Genomic DNA, 18170 nt, shown 5'->3' on the forward strand with positions numbered 1-18170 from the left:
TGCTGTGTAAAGTTGAGGGTTGCTCATCTACAGAGCATTAGAGGCCAAAGCAGAGACCCTGGATAGGTTCCAGCACTAATAGCTGCATTCCAGTGAAAACAGGAATCAGATGTACAGTGCACATGATAGTCTAATTGGCAGATGCTATTTACCATATGTTAATTGCAAGTTGTATTATAAGCTACAATGTTGATTAAGGCAGCAATTAGAGCAGTTCCTTGTAAGATGCTGAGTTTTTAAAGATAATTGTTCCAGTAGGGGCTTTTTTATCAGTGTACTACTAAAGCTTATTCTTTAGAGCGAAACCTTATTAATGTGGATTTTTCCTAACCTTGGTTTTGCTTTAGAATCAATCTTATTAATGTGTAATTTTCCAGTTTCTCCAGAAAAATTCCTACCTGAGGAAGTATTCTGCTGTACTTTATTTAGACTATGGAAGATAGTATGGTGTGTATGTTTGCATACTATCTTTGTGCTACATCTGTTGCAAGATAGATCAGTGTATATAAAAGTCTATTTGATGCAACCACCTGTAAGCCTAAATAGGGATTTTTCTCTGGAGTTCTTAGAGGTGAATATGATACATGGAGCACCATGCCCCCTGTGGGGATGCTGCTGTATAAATGAAGTTCAGTTTATGTCTTGTGGACAAATTATAATCTGGAGGGTGGAGATCAGTCTTTGGATTGTGCAAAGCGTGTGAAAAGCCTCATGTTGCCTTGTCTGTGTGGTGTTTGGTATTTCATAGTAGAGGAAAGGGCAGGGGGAAACTGTTGCAAGAACAGGATCCAGAAGGTGTTCTCACCCTTCAGACCAGTTGAACAAATGTAATCCTATAGCTTCTCACTGGTACAGAGTGACCCCAGGTTTTTTGCTGCTGGGGAGACCAGCTGCACAGCCATGGTAGTCTGTATGTTTAAGACTGAGCAGCTCTTCAGCTGAATTTTACTGCTCACATTCTTTAAATTACTTCTGTTCTGGTAACTGAGCTGGACATCTAAAGGCATCCCAAAAGAAAGAGAGCTAGTTACCTGGTTGCCCTAATGATCCTGGTGTGGAGGTAAGACAAACTGCAGAATCAGAAATCCACTATGGATCCTATAGCCTGTAGTCCTAATCTCAAAAATGTACTGAAACCCCCATTCACTACAAGAGGACTTGTCCTGTGTCACCACACTTCCCTCGTGCCATGGTCCTGAGATTTCCTCTGCATGTTGGAGAAAACCTGATTTTCTGTCATTGTTCTACAGCCCAACTAGTCACCCAGCACCATGTCAGTATAACAAGTTTTTAAGATGTAGAAGCAAATGTGAGGAAAAAAAGCTCATTTTTCTTTTCTTGAAAAAAGTCCTTCACATAATCCATAGTGAACAGTGTGTATTGCTTTGAGAGACAAGTTCTATATCCATTCTCTCAAAGTGGAAGGGACTCCAAGCAGAGGAAATCACCATATTGGAGAGGCTACTTTGATTTATGTAATCTTCAAAGTGTTTGGACTTCCAGTCACACTCCAAGCACTCAAACTGAAATAACTATGTCTGCCCAGGGATTTGTCAAGGCTTAGCTGCATCTGTTCAGCATTGTACTTCTCATTGAAGTAGTGCAACTTTTTCTTCCTAGAAGAAGCTGTTTGTGTATTAGCCAAATGCTGCAGTTGTAAAGGCAAGATTGAACTGGTGAAATAGTATGTGTGAGGGTTTTTGGTTTAGGGTTTTTTGTTTCTTTTATTTTCCTTTTTCCCCCTTTCTCTGCTCTAACGTTTGCATTGATGGTGTGATCCATTATTGTTTGGCTGTGGATATGTCACCAAGGAGGTGGTGTGCAGGGTACCAAAGAGAGCAAACCAGCCCACCACTGCTACGTACAACCAGGCTGCCTTTGTATTGAGGCAGGTATTTAAAAATGGAGACAAATCTGTCACAGAAGTAGAAATTTATTATAGACAGATTTCTAATGCATTCTGTCTGAAATTCTATTAGATTTGGCTTGAAGGTGGAAGAATGCCACACTCTTTGGGGGTTGAGAAATCACTGTGTCTACACTAACTCCATGGAGACTTTCACGTGTTATCTTCAGAGATGTTTGAACGAGCACAGGTGATCGTGTTGCAGTTCTAAAGGGACACCAAACATATTGCTGCTGTTTTGTAGGCTTAGAACAAGATGATACTTGGGACTTGTCTGAACTTTCTTCTGTTTTCTGCATCCTCCTCCTCCCTCCATTGTTTTAAATGATTTAGATGTCACTTATGGTTTTATAGAGAGGTCCTTCAACCTGTGTAAAATGTGTGCTTTGGTTCTGGCTCAAGCAAGGAGGCTGAAACCAATGGATTTGCTGTTTCTGGAGAAGGCAGCAGTTTATCATCTTCTGCCACATTTGTCACTGCTCTCTCTTGCTTTTCAGAACATAACACTGAAAGCATTTGGCAGAAACCAGTTTTGTGCTTCTAGGAAATGAATAATTTGTTTCTTTCAGAGAAAGGGGCCTTTTTTTTTTTCCTGTAAAAAAAAAAAAAAAAAAAAGTAATAATACTGAAAAAGCTGTTTCACTGCTTGACACACTGGGAGGCCCCCATGTAAAGTCTTCATTCACAGAACATATCTGTGGCTGTATTTTCTTTCTTTTATAATGAGCTTTTTGTAAAATGAGAACAGATATTACTCCTTCCTTCACAGGTTTGTTATGAGAGTGAAAACTTTGAATCGCTCATTATTGCAGTGGAAATCCTATGCCTACCACAGACAGACATAAAAACTGCAATGTGGTTGAATGTTGACTAAAAGTGAGAAGAAATATATTTGTGATTGTGTATTGCAAGGAGCCATAGAGATTAGCCAGGTAAAGAGATAATAAAGTATTACCTGAAGCCTTCTCTGTGTTTCAGAGAAGTTTTTTCAGAGTTTCAGCTGTGTTTTCCTCATGCTGGAATGCAGCTCTTTTCATTTCCCTCAAATATGCACAGGGCAAAGCCGTGAGTGGGACCGGGATTTGCTACTAGAAGGATCACTAAAACTGCTGTCCAGTTCTTGGCACCCTGGATGGAAAATTCAAAGTTGCCAGACATTAACTGGAAGTCGCCCTGTACCAAAGGGGGCTGCCACAGCTGCCAGTGGCAGTACTCTGTCCAATTTTTGCAGCACAGAGCTGCCATTCCAGGCGTTGCACTGCAATTGTGAGCTTGATGGGAAAAAGTCAAGGAGCACTGTCTGGAGGAATGATGTAGGCCAGTCCAAATTCCAGTGGAGGAATCCCTAGATGATAATTTTTTTAGAAGATTTCTTATCTCTAGTGGGTAGAAGTCAAAATTAGAAAAATATCTGAGATGATGAATGGCCCAGAGGAGAACAATCTAATTGTTCTGACAAAAGCTGTTTTGTAGATTAAACTCAGAGCTGCAGCAGCAGCCATTTGACTTCTCAAACACTCATTCTTCTCTTTCCCCCCCACCCCTTTCTTTGATTATCTATTTTTAATCTCCTGTTTCTGGACACACAGGTAGAATGAGCCCTGTTGCAAGAAGTATTTGTTATTATAAGACTCTGTGCACTCCTCCTATCTGACAGTTAATCGACAGGGATTTCTTCTCTGCTGGTGTGTGGGCCTTTTTACCAGACACAAAATCATTCAGTGCAGAGTATCTGTCTTTGGTGCCTGAGGAGGGGATGAGCACCACTGAGGATCCTATATATACTAAATATGTATTCTAAATATAAAAGAATGATGACATAATGCCTTGAAGTGACACCATGCTGCTGCAACAGCTGGAGGTGCTGTAAGAGCTGCTTTGGGCCTTGGTGTAATGGATTTATCCAAGTGTATTGCTAATCTGCCTCATTCCCTTTGTGCCAATCGTTCTGCCCATCTTTTTCACCTGCTTTGAAGTCTGGGTATCACTGCTTCTTTTTGTTTTTACCGTATTCTTTCAATTGCTTTAATTTTCCAGGTTCTCTTTTGTCCTTGTGTTGTGTGTTCTGGGTGTGTTTTTATCTCAAGCCCAGTGCAGGTTTGTTTCTACAGCTATTCCTCCTGTCAGCTTTTTTTCAGTGGTCTACAGGTGGTAATGTTATTTTAAGTTTCAATAAAGGAGATGTAAACTGTGATAGGTAGTGAGGCCTAATAAATTTAAAAGCATTGAGGGTTGTAGGGACCTGAGATCCTCTCTGTAACTTACACTAAATAAATGAACCTAAACCTTCATGTCATTGTCACAATGTGGAAGTTCTGATGGAGCAGGGTTCTGTCATTCCAGATAAAATTATTCTGCTCTCATCTGAGAGAAGTGTTAACTTGACACCCACAGCGTTTCTGCTTCATTCACAGATTTTCAGCAGGGCTGGGAAAGGAAGACAGAGTGTATTCAAATAAAATGTGCTTTAAACTGTGCTTTTGTATGTTGTGGGATAGGAGAAATTAGCAGCTATTTAGTTTTGTATATTTCAACAACTTGAAGATCAAGGAAATCCCTTTTTGCCTGACAAGAGTTCTGTTTTTAAATAAGAAATACATAAAATTTAAGCATCGGTCTTCTTGAATTTTACTTGCTGAATGAGTTCTGATGTCTGTATGATACTTTTGCTGTTTATCAATCCAACGTGACCCTTATAGAAAGGTTGCTTTGGACAAATGGCATCAAAACATAAAATTAATAAACTCTCCATGAGTGTTGCTAACAATGAGAGCTGGCAGTAGACAACATCAACTAGTTTCCCATGAGAAACAAAGAAATAGCAAAGGGCTGTAAATAGCATTGCATTTTCAGTTTGCCAGATGAAGATGGGACATGTGGATGGACTTGAATGTTATGCCCATTTTGACACATGCTTGCATTTTCAGTGGCTTTAGCTGCTTGGTCTGAGATGTAAAAGACAAAATAGTGCTGTTATATGGTGAGAGAAGCCTCCCAGCATTTTAAAACAGCAAAATCACTGTTATCCTTGCTGCTGTGGCTGTTCTTCTGAATAAAAAGACTGATGGCATTTCGTAATTTATTGCAACTCCTTCCCTCTAGAGAGGATATTCTGTCTTTCCCTTGCACTTTTGAGGTTTATTTTCGTTTCCCTGTCCTACTCAGAATTTGTCATTGTACCCTCCCTCCTGTATGAGAGGCAATGGAAGGAACCTCCCAAAGCTGTTGCTTGAGTTTGGTTTTTAGACTGAGCTATTGCAGATCTTGAAGAAAAGCAAAAAATGCTGTGAGAAGGATAATAGAATTTTCCTCAGTAGGAGGAATTAAGAAGTTTCTAATTTGGTAGTCAGAGTCACCCTATCTGGAAAAGAAAGTTTAACTGAGGAGCCTCTATGACTTCTCCATGTTCATGTAACCCTTAGACTTTGACAGCAAGTGACCATCTGAAAGATAAAACCATCTTTCCAATTCAACTAAAATCTATTCTTTAGGGAAATTGGTGTAAAACTCAAGGAGGCTGAAGCTTAGCATGGCTAGGGTCTGCCAGTGCCAAGTTATTTGTCTCACTGAGTTTCTCTTATTTTCTAGTCCAATTTTGTGTTGCCACATAAGACTTAATGTTCATAAAATGCTTGTGTCATGCTCTGACGCTTGGATACCCAGAATTAGTTCTGTTGTGTACTGCTGGTCACTAAACTGTTGAGTTATTTATATTTTGTTGGGATGAGGAATGACATTTGATTTCCAAAGGCCTTGTCTTTTTTCTTTTTTTATAGTTTGGGCAACAATGACTTGAACTCTGACTAGTTGCAGTAACATTTATTTATGAACCAGTGTCCTTGAGACAAAACAAATGCATTGCCTAATGTGGTTATCTTCCCTATTCCAAAAAATAAGCAAAGCATAAAGAAAAATGTTTTGCAACCTCGTATCCTCTTTCTCCTGTGTTTACTGTTGCATGGCAAATAATATGCATTATGGTATTTAGTTAGCTAAGCTTTTGCTCTGTGGTCAACCACAAATTTTCTCTGGAGTCTATGGAAGATTCAAATACTGGAGGAATCTGGATGTGAGTCAGCAGATACTGACCAGAGCTGGGTGAAAAAGTATTTGTGTCTTTTAAATTTTCATGAATTCAAAATCTTACTGAAAATTGATCAGGATGCATGGAAGGAGCGTGTTAAATAGAAAAGCAGAAAGAGACACACTTCCAGTCTAAGCTATTTTCAGATCTCCTTACAAGATTGAAGGTTGAAATGCCACTCTGTGCAGCTGGGGGTGAATATTGGGTCTTTGCCTTGTGAAAATGTGGGTGCATTTGTCATCCTGTACTATGCTGCTACTGGTCATGACTCTTTATAGTTGCCCTACACAGAATGAATAATTAATAATTATATTCCATTTTTCTTTTAATGTAAGCTGGGGTGATTCCAGATAGCCAAGGCAGGAAACAATCCCGCTCCTGAACACTCTTTAGGTTGATGACATGATGGTATGTAACTGAGATGCAGGATGTACATGCAGCTATTTTTAATCTCAATTCTCCTTTCTCACCACTTAGCTTAGTGCCTAATTATTGACGAGATCTTTCTTTGATTCAGTTAGAACTGATGTATTTGCTCAGCTGAAGATGGATGTTTCTACAGAAAACATCGATTTCATTGATTTGGTTTGGGGAGGTTTGCCCCATCAGCTCCTACGTATTTTATCAGAACAAATTGCCTCTGGATATGTATTTCATATGAGTAATGGCCCAAAACATCTTAAATAAAATGTCTAACTAGCAAAGTGGATGGTGAATGAGAAAATAGGAGTTGGTTATGCCTGATATGATTTTGAAATGTGATGTGGAAGCTGTGTAGAGAAGAGCTTGGTAGCAGAAACCTTCTCTGAGGTCAAGCATAATAAAAGCACACAAGAAATGTGTAAGATGAATGAATGAAAAGCTTTGGATAAAGAGGCTAAGGAGGTCATCAGCCTTTAAAAATAGTTAACCTTTAAGTTCTTGGAATGTGTGAAAATCCTGAACTGAGTCTTTGGATGCTTTAGTTTTTCTCTGCTAAGTGGCTCCACACTCCTGTTTGTGAAGTGAGGATTGCAAAGAAAAAACATAAGACCTTCACTGGTTTTGGACACAAAGAAATTTCATAAAAATTAGGACAAACCCCTAACCAGATGTGAGCAAAAGCTGCTTTAGTGTTGAAGAGAAGCAAGGCTGAACTTGGAAGGATTAACATGGCTCTGCTGAAACCTTCATTAAAAGTGCTGTCCAAACAGGGATTTTACCCTTCACACATGTGCACTTTAGTCATGCATACTTGTACAGCTAGCACGGACCTCAGCAGCAGAAGACCAAATAATTAACAAAATTAAAATGGTAGTCTGACTATTTTTAATCAAAGAGGAATTGGTGTAAGAGAAAGAGAATGCCTTAAAAATAGGTGGTTCTGTGTGGTGCTGCAGACTGAACTAAATTGTTTGACCATATTTTTTTTGAAAAATCTATAAATACTTTTTTGGGGGGGAAGGGGTGGGCAGGGAGGTTAGGAGGGGAATGAGAATGAAGTAAAACAAAATTCCTTTTTTTTTTTTTTTTTTTAATGGAATGCTAACCAATCCCTTGGCAACAAAGGCTATGTTTATTTTTAATTAAAAAATAACATAGCTGGGTTGACTTCAGTTTTCCCAGCTGCTATTCTTCCATCACAACAGCTCTCTGGCCTCTTTTCCCTTGCTGATTTCTTTCATCATTTGCACTTAGCTTGTATGGGTTACGTGGATTTTATGTAATATTTCCTACCACTGAAAGCAAGACTAACAGTCTAAACAAGTAGCTGGGACTCAGTCATCTTGATTCTCATCTACAGTACTTGAGCATGCCCTTCCTTTTGGAAAAGTTATAGGTGTGACCAGGATAACTTATTTTCCATGTGCACATTCCTTGCTGTTTATATGAGGAGAGATTCAAAACTACATTTTGAAGTTATGAGTTGTAGTTCATTAAAATAAATGGAGAGGGTTTGGCAAAGCTCAGGTATCACTGAGCACACAAGCAGTGTTTGAAGGCTGACAAGCAGCCTTGGTGGTTTCCCTCCAGATGATGGATTGCAAACTGCCAGGTCTTGTGTTTGCACATGGAGTGAAAAGTTAGCAAACAGACAATGCTTGCCATGCCTTCTCCTGCAACTTAATTTCCTCCACCCATGGGGCAGAACAGGAAGAAGTCAGGGTGCTGATCCATTTATCAGCACCTGGTGACAAAGCTGGTTACTTATGGAGTAGAGCTGATGGTATCAGTCTGCTTTCTTGAGCAGACTAAAATTTCAGTATTTGTGTAGACATCTAGATGCCCTTGAGTATTCAGGTGTATCTGCTCCTTTCTGCAGGCATTTTTGAACTAATTAAAGATGAGATAGCAATTCTGTAACCTTAAAGGTTTGGTATAGCAAGAATGGGAACAGGAGTGAGCAAATAAGCTGCAGAACAGTAGAGTTGAGGGAAAGCAGGAGATGAGCAGAGGAAAAAAATGGGGCAAAACCATCAAGATGTGGTGCAAATAAGATGTATGAAAACTTCTGGGATAGAATAAGTGGATCTGAACATACAGGGTTGTATACCAGTCATCTCTATTAAACACTGCCAACAGCAGTGGGAGCCGAAAGCATCAAACCTCCAGCTGTTCCCAGACAGTAGCTGCAAGAAAAGCAGTGGTTTGTTGGGTCACTGGAAACAGCCTGTGGAAGAAGATAGATGTATTAATCACCAATAATGTGACTACTGGGACATGCTTTGTGATGCCTGATTTGCAAGCTTTCCATACCTAATAAAGCCACTTAAAGTTTTTTGCATTGGATTTTTTGCATTATTCTGGAGTAAGTGGCATTCTGGTGCACTATGAAACTTTTCCTCTGTGGAAGTTGAGCTCTGTTTACCTTGTCTCAGTCAAGCAGAAATTTTCAAGCCCAAATGCATAAGAATGCTTATAATTTGAAGAAATTATGTTATCTAAGAATTTTTAAGGCACAAAAAGGGAGAGATTGGAGGATTATGGGAACAACCCCCAAAACTGATAGGATCAGAGGTAGGAGATACCAGGAGAATAACAATAAGGAATAGGAGGAAGAGGATTTTGGGCCAAGACATTGGTTAAAGTTTGGTATAGCAAGAATGGGAATGGGAGTGGGCAAACAAGCTGGAGTACAGTTGAGGGAAAGCAGGAGAATAGCAGAGGAAAAAATGGGGCACAACCATTAAAATGTGATGCAAATAAGATGCATGAAAACTTCTGGGGTAGAATAAGTGCATTTGAACTAGATTACCCTGTGAGGAAGGTGGTAGAGAAAGGATGTAGAAAGTGAAAATAATAATTTTTTTTCCTTTTTCTCTTCCATTTCAATGTTTCTGGAGGATGGTTCAGCAAACTGGTGTGTGCTTCCTGTGGGAACTGGAATCCTTCCCTTGTTTTTGCAATGGAGCAGCATTGGCTCATTTCCAGTTTCTTGTTTTGTCATGTAACACATTACCCCTTGTAAAGATGATTTATTTCTGATAGTACTTAAAGATTTGATAATAATCAAATAAAACACAATGCTTGTGGTCAACTTAATAATTTGTCCCAAGTCTTTATAGGTGATTAGAGAGTTGAAATCTTTTGAGCTGAGTGTTGCTAGGAAAATACTAGATTGTCTTAGCAGGAAGGAGGTAGGAATTTAGAAAGTAAAAGTTAGTCTGTACTAAAACCTGAAATAAATCCAAAAGAAAAGAAAGTGGAACCAAATGTTTCCCTCCACAAAATTTGGGAACACTCATTCTTGGGGCTTGATTTTGACTCTTTTTAGAAACCTTCCCCAAGGACTGACCTAGAAAATGGAATCAAACCTTTTGCCTCATGGAGAGGGTGTTCTCCAGGGACTTTCTGCTATCCTGTCTCCACAGAAAAACCCATGTGAAGGGAAGCCATAGAAGAAGTTCACATGAACTTTCCCTGCTGAGGGAATGCCTTCATTTGCACAAAGCTCTTTTCTGAGCTCTTTTATTTTTATGGGAGCTGTGAGCTCCAGGATCCACAAATAGAAACTTTGAGTGCTGGCACTAATCCTGTCAATCAAAATTCTTCTCAGAAATGCCATTAATTAAACTTCCCTGAAAAGGATACAGCTCATAGAATTTTCCCTGCAGCTCCCTCTCTTCCAACACCCATCCCACTAGTGTGTTTCCATTCAATAGCTGAAGATGACAAAGAAGAGGAGAAAATCAGAGCTTTCACAGGAGACTTTTTTGTTGTTTCAAATTTTGTAGCTTAACTTTTTTTTTTTGAGCAGATTCTTTTATTTGAAATGTTGAATGATGCTAGCAGCTGTCCAAATATGCTTTAAAGCAGGCAGTTTCCATTCACTGTCTGTTGGAAGAGACTATTTTTTGAATTATTATGCAGTATTCTTTTTATGTATTATTAACAATTTGGATTAGAGCTCTAAGCTCTCTGGAACCCTTTTCTGAAAGGGACAGCGAATTTGCAAGGAATTTGGGACTTTTTATTAGCAGTAAATAGTTCCCCTCAGAAGCACGTTCTGTAGCAGACATGCCTGCATGCACTGCCAGCAATGTAGGGGAGCTTATGTTCAATTTCCAGATTAAAACCAGGGATATCAGCATCACCAGCTTTGGCTTTTAAATTTTAAAATGTTTGCTCTTGCAAACACGCTGTTTGAGAGGGGAAAACTCCCTTTCAGCTGCCTTTTCCTTGCTGTGTGTGTTGCTCCTCTGCTGGCAAGTGAGGTTTATGTGAGGACAACTGACGGAACCCTGGTCTGGTTCAGGGGTTCCGTGTGGTGGAAAAGTCTCTCCTCCAACCCGTGCTTCCAAAGAAAGGCTCAGCAGCCTCTTGTTGTTCGGTCTCAAGGCAGTTTATTGCAAGTTATCTAAAAGATTGTTTTCTCAGGCTGCTGTGGTTTGCTCAGCAGCTCAGGCAGAGGCACACACACACCCTGACATCCTCCCTGTCTGCTGTCTTCTTCTTCTCTCCCCCCGCCCAGGGCTGCTATCTTTTATATGATATATTACATATTACATGTTTACAGTTTTTCCCCAATACCTACTACCTATATTAAATGGTGCTTTTCTACTCTAAACCAATCTGTGAGTGCCAACATCACCAAGAACATGGAGGCAAGGAAGAAGAAAGAGGAGGAACAGGACTGGCCTACATCCCTCCATCTTAAACCCTTTGACCCCCATGTACAGAACAAAAAAAAAAACCCTGTACAGGTGTTAAAACCCCCTTGTACAATACTAAAAAATTCTTCCTTCTATTTTATAACTACTTCTACTATAATATCTAAACTTTTGTGACTTCTTGTTCTTCCTGCAAGGTTGGTAAATCATTCCATGGCTCAAACTCAAAATCACAGCTGTTTCCAGCTGCCTGCCAGGGTCTCAAATGCTTCTGACCAGGGCCTGGTACCTCCAAAAATGTCTGAGGGACATTTTGAGTTCCAGCAGACCAAGGGCTCCTCTGGAACAGGCCTGGCCTGTTCCTGCTGCCACTGGTGTGTCCCTGGGAGAACAGCAGATCCTGCGTGGAGCAGCTGGGGAGCACAGCCCTCTGTTTATTTATTCCTGTGGTCAGTAAGTGCTGAGCAAAGCAGGAAGAGACGAGCAGTCTGGTTTTCTGCTAATGCAAATGCCACTGTTATGTGGTTAGCAAATGGTTTCTGCTTAGTAGCACAAATGTGGCCAAAGAAGGAAGCAAGTGCTATATTTACATGGCCAAGGATGCTGTTCCAGCCCACATCTGCTCAGATGCACACATACTTTGCTTATTTGTTAGTCTTTACTTTCAGGAATTACCATGCACAGCTCTCACAATCTACCTTCACTCAGTATGAGCTGTACCTAGTCCTCCTTTTGGTTGTGTTTAACCTCAGGAAGCACTTGGCTTTCTTTCCTGTTCCATGCCAGGATGTGCAGAATGAAACCCTGCATGTAGGGCAGTCATTGTATCTGAAAGATGTTCACTTTTGTTGAGAGAGTATCATTGTGAATAGAAGAGGAATTACTTCCCTCCAAAATACCAGGGCATCCTGCTACTCAAATCAGCATAAGGATAATTGGCATTTTACAATGGTGGAGGGGAAATTTGTCATTTTCTGAAGCTTTGGAGGTCAGATGAATTTCTCATTAAGAGGATCTTAGCGGTGTGGCAGAATGGAAGGGGAAGTTCTTTCTCCTTCACAAAACTTTCCCCCAGGAGATGGCTGCACCCCTCTGGGAGGTGGAGCTCAGGCACAGCAAACTGTGTTCAGCAGATTCTGCAAAAGTGTGTTTAGCCTGAAGGCAGTGGGATTTGACTATGGTTTTTAAATGTAACTCAAGCATATTGCTGCGTGAGGTGTTTTTATTTCCTTTGAACTGTTGTTTGGTACTGATAAGCTGTGTGGAAGTGTCTGGGTGAGCAGTGTGAACACACCTCCCCTTTCCAGGTCATGCTAGAAGACAAATTCCTTGGGCACCTCTTTTGGGTATCCTAGTAATGGATAAGTTTGAGGCTTCTTGCCCCCTCTGCTGCTGGCAACACTGGTTTGCCAAATCCTGTATTGAAAAGCCTCCTCCTTGCACACAGCATGTCCAAGGAAAAGTTTTAATTGCTCCCTCTGTAATGTCTTCCCACGTAAATAAATTACATGACAACAGTGACAACATAAAAATCAAAAGAAGAAAAGTAGGTCTGGAAGAAGTGGGTATTCAAATACTTCACCTAGACTATTTTTTTAAAAAGGGTAGTTTCCTGGTGTCGTTTTCATGACTTGAGGAAAAAGAAATAATTTGCACATCAGCCAATATTGAAATCTATGGATAAAAATTCCTAACTGTAACTGGGGTAAGATTCAAGCTTAACAGCCACTCTGTGGCTGTCACACACTGTGACTGTCAGCATGGGAGTGGGAACAGATACAATAAAACAACTAAACCAGAGTCTTCTTAAAGGACAAGAAGGAAAAGGACAGAAATTGAAATGAAAAAAAAAAAAATCCAGTTAGATATAGGGAAGAACTTTATTACTGGAGAGATCAACACTGGAACAGATTTCCAAGAGAAGCTGTGGTGTCTCCATCCTTGGGAATATTCAAACCCCAACTGGACATGGTGCTGGGGCAGCCTGCTTGGAGCAGGGAATTGGACTAGGTGATCTGCAGAGGTGTCATCTAACCTGAACTGTTCTGTGATTCTGTAAAATATTTGCTATTTTCATGTACTAGAGGATGTAAACTTTTGACTAACAAGTTGCTAACTCAGAGTGCAGTAGGCAGACTGGGTTACCTCTATTGTCACAAAGAATGCTCAAATGCAGTTTTCACCTATTCTTTACATTCCCACTCTTTCATACTGATGTAATTTCATTTTCCTAAGTGGTTACATATGGAGGTGGGACTGAAACCTGGGTGTGCTATTACCAAGGCAGCTTTTTAACCACCTTGCTGTCAGGTTTGGGATTGCTCTGTTGTGTGGGATGCAATGCTGAATACTTTGTGTGCATACCAGAGCTAACTGTGCACTAGGTGAGTGAGGACGCTGTCACAGGATTTTTTTCAGTGTTGGCAGCTGCTGAACCTAATGGAAAAAGGCTGCTATGGAGATCAGTAAATATATGGATTCCACCTTTGACTCAGGCATTCTGCAAGTCACAAGCTGCTGTAGAGTATTTGTGGGAAGCTTCATTATATACTTTCCCTGTCCCTGTGTTCTACTCTAAACATCTGATATTGATTACTGATGGGATCTCTTGGATAAAATGGAATAGCTGCAACACAGAATTTGATAACTGGGCCCCATAACTTTATTTCCATTCAAAACTACCAGGTGTAATGGAACCAAATTCATTACCAGAGCAGGGGGGAGTGAAACTATGCTTTTCTTTGTGTGTGTATGCATATATTTTTAATAGCCCTCCACAACCTACATTTAAATGTCACAGGTTAGCTGCTGAATGACCTTGGATGTCATTGGTTTTCTCCAGTTTCCATAATCAAGACAGCAGCAACTCCTGAGCTTCTTAAGCCACAAAAAACTTCTGATCAAGCATTTTTAAGAACTTACAATAAAAGCATTTCAGTTACTAAAATTGTATTTAATGGCTACTGTCCTGTGTTATCTAGGAATCTGGTGCCCATGTTAGCTGGAAGTTGAGTGTTGAATATGCAGTGCTGGGTGTGTGCCAAGGTCTGGGATGCTGTTAATGCCATTGCACAAATAAGAGCAGAACATGAACCCAAAGTTTATGGTCAGGGGAATTTGAAGGATTGAAGAATCAGTAAAAATTGTGCCAATATTACCACTGAAGATTACAGCCCAAAGTGGGTCCAAACCTGAGGGATGTTTGTTGGATTCGAGGGTTTGGATTTATGGAGTCTGTTTTTTGACCTGGGCCTGAACTTCATTCACGCTTAAGTTGGATGGAAATTACCTGTTTGTTAAATTGTTCATAACCCTTCATAGTAAACTTACAATGGAATTGTGGTGAGATAGAAGCTCTTTTGGAAGGCAAACACTATGAGAGAATATTTCAGTAATTTTATTGATATCACAAGTTATGTTGAACTTGATTCAGAAAAGTGTTTGTGGGAACCCCAGCCTTGTTTTGGGGCCACATGTGGTGGTGAAATTCCTCCTCCAACCTGTGCTTCCAAAGAAAAACTCCGCAGGCTTTAGCTGTTCGGTCTCAAGGCAGTTTATTGCTAGTTATCTAACAGATTATGTTCTTGGACTGCGGCTATTTGATCAGCGGCCTGGGTAGAGGCACACACACACCCTGACATCCTCTCTATCTGCTGTCTTCTTCGTCTCTCTCTCCGCCTAGGGTTGCTGCTATCTTTTATAAGATATATTACGTATAACATGTTTACAATTATTCCCCAATACCTACTACCTACGTTGCCAAGTGTTTTTCTACTCTAAACCAATGTGTGAGTGCCAACATCACCAAGAACATGGAGGTAAGGAAGAAGAAGGAAGAAGGATGGGTTCAGCCCACTTTCCTCCATCTTAGAACTTCTGACCCCCATATACAAAGCGAAAACCCCCCTGTACATGTGCTAAAACCCCCCTGTACAGTACTAAAAAAATTTCCCCTCTACTTCGTAACTACTTACACTATACTATCTAACCTTTTGTGATTGCTTGTTCCACCTCCAAAGTTGGTAATTCATTCCATGGCTCAAACTCAAAATCACAGTTGTTTTTCAGCTGTCTGCCAGGGTCTAGAATGCTTCTGACCAAGGCCTGGAACCTCTAAAAATGTCTGAGAGACATTTTGAGTTCCCACAGTGTTGGTTTAGAACAGAGCAAATACAAGGAGAGCAGCAGAAAAGGTCTTCATGACTGTGGGAAAGAAAATGAAAATATTTTTGGGGATTGTCTCCATTTCAGAAATCTTGATGAGCTTGAAAGAGAACAAATGGTCTGAAGCAGAAAAGGGCTTTTGGACCCAGGACCCTCCAAAAGCATGATCTGAATGTCTTGAAGTTATTCCTGCTGAGAATCAAATGGGGCACACTAAACAACAGAAATGAGCAAAGTAAGATTTTCAATTTAGTGGAAAAGTTGGAATTAATTCAGTGACCCAGAAGGGCCTTGTTATTCAGGAGTTGAAGCTCTGGACTGATAGGGCCTGGTCTGCTCTTGCTGTTAGCAGGTGTAAGCAGGGAGAGAAAGAAGATGATTTAGAGTTCTTGGTTGTTCTTTTCATACCCTGATAACCAGGGTTGTTTTCTTATATTGTTCTTTTTTCTTATGTGGTATGTGCAACAGTAATGCTCAGCATAAAACTGGGGTTGAGATCTCTTGAATCTAGTACTGAAACTCCTAATGCATTGGATCACATTCCTGCCTTTGGCCACCCCAGTATTTTCAATAATGTGAATCAGTGACAGGTGTCTTAAAACCTAGAGACCAGACTGTAAAACTGTTGTTGAAATTACAGCATAATCATTTTTATTGGATCCTCAAAAGTCTGAGTTTCCAGTGAATAACCAGAAATAAATGCAAGTACCAACCTCACACTATTATCTTAAAATAACTGAAAATAGGTTGATTTTTAAATAATCTATTTCCTCTGTTGGCAGCAGATGTTCAGCATGAAGGTCCTTGGTTCTAAAGAGATCAGACCACTAGAGGCTCTCTGAATAAAGCTTGCAGTTTTTGTTTTTACTCTGGTGTGTCTGTACACTACCAAAGAGGAAGCTTTTCCCTGGGCAAAAATGCCCCAGTTCAGTGCAGCTTGTTCTTACTGCATTTCCTGGTCCTTTGTGGGTTTCTACCAGGTCCCCCAGAAATTGTTCAGGGTGGGAAGCCCATTCCAATGCATGGCAACCCTTTTAGGGAGCCACCTAATATTCTCAGAGGACTCTTCCTCAGACTCCAAGAAGTTTTGAGTGTCATTGGCTCATTTAGAGTTGATTGCTGTTTGTATAATGATCTCAGTTGTTTTTGTGTTTTTTTTTTTTTTACCTCCTGTACCTTTACTTCTGAAAAATTAATTCAGTCTGCCTGTAGAAATTCATTGCTATGAACTCTTTTCCCAGTTTGTAGTACTGACTTTTAAGTTTGATTAAACTGAATAATTTCATATAATCCACAGACTGTCATCTTACTATTTATCTGCTTTTGCAGAGTACTTTTTTTGAACATTTTTTATACTGCAGGGAATATCCTATATCCTTAGGGGAGATGTGCTTGAAACCTGTCTGTGCTCTGAAAATTCACTGCTGGTCAGACAGTATATTTCATTTTGTTCTAACAACAAGAGTGTGTATCAGACATAAAGATGTTTTAGTGACTGACTTGGTTAAGAAATCTTGGGAAATCAAAATCTCCTTTGTCAAATTCTAACTTCTAGAGCTCTTGACAGTGAGTTTTGTTGGTATCTTAAAACTTTTTAAGTTTTATTTCATACTTAAAAAACCCCATCTTTCTAGGAGTGTCATTAAAGAAGATTTTACCAAAGAAAAATGAGGAATGCAGAGTAACTATGCCTTTTCTAAATAAAGTTTTTTATTTTTTATTTTTGTGTAGAAATCAACTCGTTTTTCTGGAGTCGTCATTTTGATTCATCAAGCAGCTGGTTTGTTACTGAAAAGCTCAGAATATTTCCTCTGATTGCCTTCCTGTGAGTATGATCAAAGAAGTTACCTCAGACTTCCTTTCCTGTGGTATTCAGAAGCTGGGGGGTTTATTTGAGGCTTCTATTTCTAGTATGTTTTCTTATTTCTTTGGAGGTTGATCTAAATTCCTCTGACAATCAGTGCAGAACCCTGCAGAAGACACTTGACTCCTGTCCCTCTGGTGTCACTGACACCAGTGATTACTTTGTTCAGAATTGATAGTAGATTTAAAGCATTTCACATGGAATTTTACCTTCAACTCAAAAATCATTGTGTTTTACAGTTAGCATTTTGTCAATGTATGGCTATTGTTTTAAAAGTTGTGTTTCCTCACTGGATTTTAGCAAGTTTTTTCCTGCAGTGGGAGTCTTAAATCATATTTATTCATGTTATGATCATATGCTGGAGTGCTGCTATCCTGTTGTGTCTTCTTTTTAGAGCAAGCAGGTTCTGAGAAGTATGTAAGACACCAAGTAACTGTGTTTACTGACTATTTACAACATGGAACATGTAGACATTTTTTTTTACAAACTTTGTTCTTTCGCTGCCAGAACCAGTGAGGGCTCACAAACCATTTAAAGGAAGTGTTTAGAATGTCTGTAAACTTTAGTCCTTCAATATACAGAAATTCCAGACTGGAGACAAACTGTGGACTGGCTCTAAGTTTAAGCAGTGCTTGTGACAGCAGAATGATGGGTCAGAAATATTGCCCCTTAAATATCATAATCTTCAGTCAATTCAGGGTACAATAAGCTGCTTGTCACTGGTGAGGGACCACTTTCTCTCTGTGCCTGGGCCTCCTCTGTACCTCTATTTTTGGCAAGAGCAGTCTGGAGGGGGAGACACACAGAGCAGAAGGCTGGAGACTGCTTGCATTGCCTTTCATCTCCAGCAGCCTTCCCTCCCCATCAGGATTGCTGGGTCTGGGCTCATTTCAGCTGGTTTTGTCATCATCCTTGGGAAAGCAAATTTAACTTTGTCTACACTTCTGAGAAGGTTTGTGCAAGTGCAGAATGGGCTGATAATTGTTGCAGGCTGTTCTCTGCCCCGGTTGTTGTTTTGCAGTTCTGCATTACTTTCGAGCCTTCGGTGTAGGGAGTGTTTAA

General features: G+C 40.0%; 1 protein-coding gene across 4 annotated transcripts in view; it reads left to right on the forward strand.

Annotated features, from left to right (window-relative positions):
- CALD1 (caldesmon 1) overlaps window positions 1-18170 on the forward strand; it is a 177501-nt gene that overhangs the window by 52440 nt on the left and 106891 nt on the right. For all 4 annotated transcript variants that reach the window (XM_077783314.1, XM_021552045.3, XM_077783317.1 and 1 more), the window contains exon 2: window positions 16976-17069. The gene's annotated coding sequence lies outside the window, so the exon portion shown is untranslated. The remainder of the gene's footprint in view (window positions 1-16975; window positions 17070-18170) is intronic.

Source organism: Lonchura striata, chromosome 5, assembly GCF_046129695.1.
Source record: "Lonchura striata isolate bLonStr1 chromosome 5, bLonStr1.mat, whole genome shotgun sequence".
Taxonomy (NCBI): domain Eukaryota; kingdom Metazoa; phylum Chordata; class Aves; order Passeriformes; family Estrildidae; genus Lonchura; species Lonchura striata.